The sequence below is a fragment of the Saccopteryx leptura genome, unplaced genomic scaffold (genome assembly GCF_036850995.1).
Source record: "Saccopteryx leptura isolate mSacLep1 unplaced genomic scaffold, mSacLep1_pri_phased_curated manual_scaffold_105, whole genome shotgun sequence".
Classification (NCBI taxonomy): domain Eukaryota; kingdom Metazoa; phylum Chordata; class Mammalia; order Chiroptera; family Emballonuridae; genus Saccopteryx; species Saccopteryx leptura.
The window spans coordinates 29,259-37,517 of NW_027095786.1; positions in this window are offsets into that span (position 1 = coordinate 29,259).

Here is an 8,259-nt window from a genome sequence, read left to right on the forward strand (position 1 = left end):
GTGGTGGGTGCATGTCTAGTTGTATAATAGCTCCTGTGTAATAGCTCTCTACCTCTTTCATTGCATACATTGTCTCCTAGTCTGCAGCTGGTCTTTCCTTCTCTCACCAGGGTGTTCTCAGGAGAAGTTTTCAGTTTTGATGTGGTCCAGTTTCTTACCTTTCCTTGGATGGTTTGTGCTTTTGGTGTTAAGTCTGAGAACTTTTTGCTGAGCTCTGAGCCCCAAACAGCATCTCCTAGGTTTGTTCTAAATGATTTATTGTTTTACATTTTACAGTTATGTCCATGATCCATTTTGAGTTGATTTTGTATGATGTGTTAGGTTTGAATCAGGCTCAATTTTAGCCTGTGGATGTCCATCTGCTTCATACCATTTGTTGAAAATACAATTGTCCACTTTTTTCTTTTCTTTTTTATTTATTTATTTTAGTGAGAGAGACAGAGGGACAGACAAACAGGAAGGAAGAGAAATGAGAAGCATCAATTCTTTGTTGCAGCACCTTAGCTGTTCATTGATTGCTTTCTCACCTGTGCCTTGACTGGGGGGAGGGGACTCCAGCTGAGCCAGTGAGCCCTTGCTCAAGCCAGTGACCTTGGGCTCAAGCTGGTGATCCCACAATCAAGCTGGCGACCTCGGGGTTTTGAACTTGGGTCCTCTGCATCCCAGAGCAATGCTTTATCCACTGCACCACCGCCTGGTCAGGCAAGGCCATTATCCATTAAAATGCTTTTGAAACTTCGTGAAAAATACATTCAATATATTTGTGTGTCTGTTTCTGGGTTCTCTGTTCTGTTCTGTTGAGCAAGCGCATCTCTCCCTCCACCAGCACCATCTTCTCCGGATTGCCGTTGCCGTCTGGTAAGGCTCGGCGTCAGGTACAGCCAATCCCTCACCACGTTCTTCTTTTTTGAGATGACTTAGGTGTCTGGCTGCTATGCCTTTCTAGCTAAATGTTAGAATAAGCTTGTTGACTTTGGGATTTTGATAGAAATGACATAAACCCTATATATCTCTTTGGGGAAAACTGACATCATCAGTGTGTTACTCCTGACCGTCCAGGATCCTATTTTAATTTGTTCTCGAGAACTCATCACGACTCATTCAAGCAGCTTCGTGAGAGCCGCTCCTCAGTCTCCGTCCGGCCTTCCCTGCCGCTGACCCCTCTCAGGGCTGATGTCCCTCGATTATCTTGGGGGACAAACATTTTCTTGTGTCTTGCTCCTACTTGTATTCACTGATTTGGAGAGTTGCCTTGCTTGGTTTCCTGTACAGCTTCCGGCCTACTTCTGTGAGCTGTGGTTCAGTGACAAGTTCGTGTTCTGAGCCGTCATGTTCATCCCTGCTCAGATTTTCTGGTTCCCGTCTGTGTCTCTCCTGCTGCTGCCCAGGGTTGGCGGACTCGAGGGGGCACGGTCCTGTGCCATCTGGGGCTGCTCGGTGGGTCCTGGGGGTTTCCGGACCTGCAGGACAGCGTGTTTCCCTGCTCGGTGGGTCCTGGGGGTTTCTGGACCTGCAGGACAACATGTTTCCCTGCTCGGTGGGTCCTGGGGGTTTCTGGACCTGCAGGACTGCGTGTTCCCCTGCTCGGTGGGTCCTGGGGGTTTCTGGACCTGCAGGACAGCGTGTTTCCCTGCTCGGTGGGTCCTGGGGGTTTCTGGACCTGCAGGGCAGCGTGTTCCCCTGCTCGGTGGGTCCTGGGGGTTTCTGGACCTGCAGGACAACGTGTTTCCCTGCTCGGTGGGTCCTGGGGGTTTCCGGACCTGCAGGACAGCGTGTTCCCCTGCTCGGTGGGTCCTGGGGGTTTCCAGACGTGCAGGACAGCATGTTTCCCTGCTCAGTGGGTCCTGGGGGTTTCCGGACCTGCAGGATAGCGTGTTTCCCGGCTCTGTTCTTTGGCGCCTGGTGCAGGTGGGCTCCTCTCTCCGTCTATATCGGTGCCTCTGCTCACCCTCTGCAGCTGCAGGGCTGAGTCAGGGTGAGGAGTTGGGGCCTGGTCCTCCTGTGCTTCTGTGGGCACCTCCTGTGTGGGGTGCCTAGAGATGCCACCTGTTCTGGGGGAGGCTATGGGCTGGGGGTGGTACCACCCACCCAGGTTCCGAGTTGTTGGAGAGCTGAGGAGATGAGAAAGGGGCGTGCTGATGCTGAAGGCAGGTCAGGTCACCATCGTCCCTGATAAGGCCATCCTTCCAAGTCCCTGGGGACTTTGTCCAGAGTGGGACAGCTCGGTGTTGTGTTCTGGTCAGTGCCCGTTGCAGGTTCCGGGTTGCAGGCTCTCTGGAGCCCTGTCTGGACAGGCGGGAGACAGAATGAAAACCCAGGGACCTTCCTGCCATTTTGTTTCTCAGGCGCTGCGGCCCATTCCTCTCTCTACCTCTGCTGGTCGTCTGCTGGACAGTGTCCAGGGCACTTTGCAGCACTGAGAAGACACGTGTGGGGAAGAGGGAGTTTACACCACCTGTCCTCCCACCTGCGCTTAGTCTCTGCCCAGGTCCCATGCGCTAGTGTCCCACCTCCCCATGCCAGGTGCACAGCTGAACCTGGGTCAAAGAGAGGAAGGAGCAAGGCAGCCTGACCATGCGGGGCGGACACTGCGGAGGGACACACACAGAGTCTGAGCTTCAGGGGCGAGGAACTAGGCCATCTTTTCTAACTACCTTGTTACCTTTTGAGTTAAATCTTTTTAGGGAGGTTGGTTTCTCTTGCTTGTAGGCAAAGCACCTCAGTGGTGATGCTGGTCCATGTCCCACTCTGGGGGAAGAAGTGGGCTGGTCTGTGGGCTGTAAGTTTCATGGCATTGGGACCTGTCCCCCAGCCATTGCTACATCCTCAGAAGGTCAGTGGAGTGGGTGTGGCATCAGCCACCTGTGCTGGGAAGGGGGTCAGCACGATGCTACATCCTCAGAAGGTCAGTGGGGTGGGTGTGGTGTCATCCACCTGTGCTGGGAGGGGGTCAGCACGATGCTACATCCTCAGAAGGTCAGCGGAGTGGGTGTGGCATCATCCACCTGTGCTGGGAGGGGGGTCAGCACGATGCTACATCCTCAGAAGGTCAGTGGGGTGGGTGTGGCATCATCCACCTGTGCTGGGAGGGGTTAGCACGATGCAGTTTGTCTTCCCCGGAGGTCTCACCCCTGGTGTCTCTGAGCCTGAACTTGGAGCCAGAAGCCCCACGTGGCCATGTTTCAATGACTAGAAACTGGGATTCTGGTGTGTTTTCCTCTTTACTGTGTATCGCAGCTGAGGGAGCTGCAGATAAGCCTGAACTTTCTGTTACGATGGCGCCACAGCCCCCGGGCACCCGTGCCGAGATGCCGATAGAAGCTGGTGAACCTGAGAAGCCGGCTGGCACACATGAAGCTCTCTGGCTCTCTTAGATCACTGGACCCAGAACACAGAAGGTTACAGAGCTCGATCTGACTGCCCAGGACCCCAGACGTGGATGTCACAGCTCTGCGGGCAGTCACAAGGAAGGAGATGAGAGAGACGGACACCATGGCCTCCTGTACATGTGACCCCCCTGAAAGGGGCTGTGCCTGCCAGACGGGCCCATGGCTATGGAACGTTTGCCGCATCGTGGGGCCCGACACAGAGAGGCACTGGGTGTGTCTTCCATTATCTTTTTAAACTTTCATAGTAATGAAGGTGATATTGATATGAGTGGTAATAACCATAACCAACATTCATTTATCCATTCATGCAGCAAATATTTATATAAACTGAGGTCTTAATAACAACTTCAGAAGCAAGCGCTATGATGACTTTCACTTTATAGGTGAGTAAACTGAGGCACGGAGCATTCATGTAACTTGAACTCCTCCATCTCCCGGCTAGCGAGGACTAGAGAGAAGTACCCTCCTGGTGCTCTGCGTCCGCACACAGCCATCCTCGTCCTCGGGAAGGAGAGGAGGTCAGGCGACAGGGACGCGCCCACCGCGCTCACGTCCTCGGGAAGGAGAGGAGGACAGGTGACAGGGACACGCCCACCGCGCTCACGTCCTCTGAAGGAGAGGAGGACAGGCGACAGGGACGCGCCCACCGCGCTCACGTCCTCTGAAGGAGAGGAGGACAGGCGACAGGGACGCGCCCACCGCCCTCACGTCCTCGGGAAGGAGGAGGACAGGCGACAGGGACGCGCCCACCGCGCTCACGTCTTCTGAAGGAGAGGAGGACAGGCGACAGGGACGCACCCACCGCGCTCACGGTATCTCCCCAGCTGTTTCCCCGGAGGCTGTGATGTGTAAATAGGTCAAGTCCCAGAAGAGTCTCTATATTGTGGTTTGGCTCAACAGATCTTCCAAGTCGGGACTCCAGTCGGTCTCAGAGGAGCGGACCCCCCACCAGGTAAGTTCTAAATGCAGTGGAAGCACTTAGAAGGACCAGCCACCCTCAAAACTTGCAGGAAGCCCCGCTTTGGAAACCACGGGTCCATCTCTCACTAAATCCAATGTGCTGAGGTCTCCTGACTGGCGCTCCCTGGGGCTGCCTCAGCTGAGAGCCAGTTACGGCTCAGAGCCACGGGGGACCAGGAAGTCCGGTTCAGGCTCAGTCCCTGCAGGACCCCTGCCGTGCTCCTTCCATGGCTGGTGGGGGGGGATGCAGGCACAGCGGCACAGCCATCTATCTGCCTGCGCTGTGGCACCTCCCATTAACACAAACAGCCCTCACCTGCCTTCTTTGTTGTCCCGGCAACCTGAAACCCACCCCTCTCCTCCCCTTCCTGCAGTCAGGTAGGAGAGCCACCCCCAGCGGCCCTCGATGGCTCTGACCCCCCCTCCCCAGGGCTACTTGTCTACCATTTCCCTCCTAACTTTTCCATTTTATGCTTTAATGAGCTTCGCTGTCTTTTGGCCGGCTTCTTCCCAACGCTGCCTATAATTGAGACGCAAATAGTAAAATAGACAAAACCAGCCATCTCACCCAGTCACCACTTATGAATGCAGCTCAATTAATTTGTTTAGCCAGATGTAGAGGGCAGTAAAAAGTGATTGACTACAAGCAATTAAAACAGTAAAAGTAAATTGTTTGTGTCCATTAAAACCTGCTGAGGCCGTCAGTTGAAAATTGGGGGTCTCCATGTGAAAATTAAAACTATTCATCCCCCCCCCATATGTATGTGAATATCAGTTGTAGTTTGTTTTGTTTTTCCTGGCTGGAAGCCCCTGAGGTCAGAATGAAGGTAGGTCTTCAATAAGCTCTCTTGGTGGACTTAATAAAGATATGGAAAGACAAATATGATAAGAAATGGCTGAGATGTTTTAGGAGAGAATTACTGTCTCTGATCGGCACTGTGCTGCATGCTAATACTTTGCAATATATTGCATTTGGGGCTGTAAATGGAAAATCTATTGAAGAATCTATGATATTCAGAGGTTGACATTTTAGGGATTTGCCTTAATTTATGTGAGTGTGGCAGATTTTTTATTAGTGTCATTTTATTTTTTTATGTGCCACACTAAATCTTGTATTCCAGAATTTTCTGGGCAGTCTTAAACTTTGGCATTTTTGATACTCCCATGATCTTAGAAAGCACCTCCTCCCGTGGGCACAAAAGCTGTGTGGAGGTTTGTGTACACACCACGCCCCCACGTGAGGACAGGGCACCTGCAGCTGTGGTTCTGGTGGGAGCCGCGGAATGGGAATGGGCGTTCACAGCTAAGAGCCCAAGTTAGGTCGTGCTGGCTGGGGGTCTGTCTGGCAAAGGAGGTGTCACGGCTTGCATACCTTTCCAGCCCTATTTGGTCACTTGCTATTTGGAAAGTTAGAAACCTGGGACTACCTGGAAAGTGAATTTATAAACCTCAGGTCAGGATGGAAGCTGATACACTGTGTGCATCATGGAAGCCTTTGTGGGCTGCTTGTGTTTCTGTAGGTGAAACAACACTAGAAAAAACTGCATGCAAACATTTGTAGGAAAACAGTCACAAGCTCTCTCAAAGACTTGAAAGAACACTTGGCTGGAGTTTTTTCCCCCCTGGAAGCTCTGGGCTTAGCGCCCAGGACAGGCACGCCCAGTCTGACACCAGCCCCTCTTGGGAAGTGCTCACAGCACACGTGTCCTGGCCCTGTTCTCACTTGGATTTTTTTTTAACTGCAGTTTTGATTAATGACAAACATTGATGTTAGGTTCTGAGGTGTGGGTGCCTCCCTGTTCTTAGTGAAGTCTGAACCAAGGCAAAAAACAAAACCTAATTAGTCCTTTTGAAGTCCCAAACCTGTTCTCTGGAGCACCTCCCTTTCCCAGCCTGCCATGAAGTGTGTGATCTCTCAGTTGTGTGGAAGTTTCCATGCTTTATCTGTTCAAAAGCAGCTTGCATGCTATGCATGTGAAAATATTTATGGGAAGTACACTCATGTCTTCCATTTACATTGAAATACATTTTAAAAATGGACGGATGAGTAGAGCGGTAGATAGCCATGTGGTGAAGCAAGTATAGCAAGATGTTACGTATGGAGTTTATGTAGCAGGACACAGAAGTTCACTGAAAATTCACCTTTTATGTAGGTATGAAACATTTTTACAATAAAGCATTGGGAGGGGTAAAGAACAGGTTTTTATCACGTAGGTTTCTTACACTGATGAAACCCAGGTTCCTAATGCTATAAAAGTGCTGACTTAGCGCTGGCCAGACGGCTCTGCTGGTTAAAGCATTGTTCTGAGGCACAGAGATTGCCATTTCGATTCCCAGTCAGGGCACACACAGGAACAAACAGCTCGATGCTCCTGTCTCTATGTCTCCCTTTCTCTCTCACTGAAATCAAACAACCAGTCATCAATCAAGTCCTAACTTACTGGCAAACTCAGGGGTGTTCATTGCCTCAGAAGATTGAGAAAGTCTAAATAAACATGAATTTTTTTGTTTTTAATGTAGATACATTTTATAAATTTAAAAATAAACCTGCTGAAACATAAGAATTACATACATGTACAACCTTAAAAAAAAAAAGAAGAAACTCCCCCGTCTCTCTCTCTTCCGACACCCGTGCCTCCATCATTGTAGTGATTGCTCCAGACTGGAAAAGCCCATGTGACCCAACACGGCACTTTGTTCTCAAGGGTCACCCGCCCATGTCCTGACAACTGGGCTTTTTAATCGTGCAGTGATGCTGGGACGTCCTTCATAGTGTTACAGGTGAGTCTCCTTCATTTCTCCTCAGTCTCCACAGCACTCCGGTTCATGAACATGCTGTAATTTATGTAACCAAGTTGTTGATAGGTATGTTAGGCAGCTTCAGGTGCCATGGATGGGGTCAGTTGGGGGGGAGCTTAAATAACAAACATTAATTGCTCACAAATTTGGAAGGCTGGGGATCCAAGCTCAAGGGATGGCAGATTTGCTGTGTGGTGAGTTCCCAGTAGCCCACGGTGCTCCTCACTGCACTGTCACACAGCCATCCCTCGGGGCTCGTGTGCGGGGAGAGCCAGGGTGACTCTCCTTCTGCTGGCAGGACACCAGCCTAGAGAACCCAGGCCACCCTTCACTACCTCTGCCCGTGTCCAGACGCAGAGACCGCTGGGGCAGCCCCTCAACATGTGAACCAGGATGCACAGCTCAGTCTGTACGAGGGACAGTCAAGTTATTTCAACGTTGGGGTTACCGTGAGCGAGTCTGCAGGAAATTCACAAACACTTTGGAAGCATAACTGCTGCTCACAGATCATTCATGTTCACAAGTGGGGAACTGACTGTCACTTGCGTTGCATCAGCAGGGCCTGCACTGCATAGAAAAGTCCTTTCCAAGACACCTGAATGTCTGGGCTTGTTACAGTGGCTCACAGTGAAGGTCACGACTTCAGCTCCAGAAAGAGGATTTACCTACCCCCCCCCTTCATTTTCTTAGGGGAAGCAAGGTTCCTGCCTCTCGCCAGGCACCTGCTGGGCCACCCCACACCTCTTGGGTGGGAACGGGTGTGTGGGGGTCCGGGTGGTGCCCCCACTGGGGTGAGGACCCCCACACAGGGACAGGAACAATGACAACCACCACCACACAGACACACTCTGCAGGAAGCTCTCTGTCTTGCTGCCTCTGAACCCCAGCCTGGTCCCCGCCCAGAGGAAGCCCCTTCTCTTCGGGGTCTCTCTGTTGCTGACTCTTCCACTTCTGTGGATGTTCAACTTCATTTCAGAAGAAGCTTTCACTTACCCCACCACCCTCTGTAACAACTATCCCCTCTTTCTCAAAGCTCATACACTAGACCTCCCCAGGGGCATGTCCTGCATTCACTGCACCACAGTGACGTCCTCCGTGCCCTCACACTCCC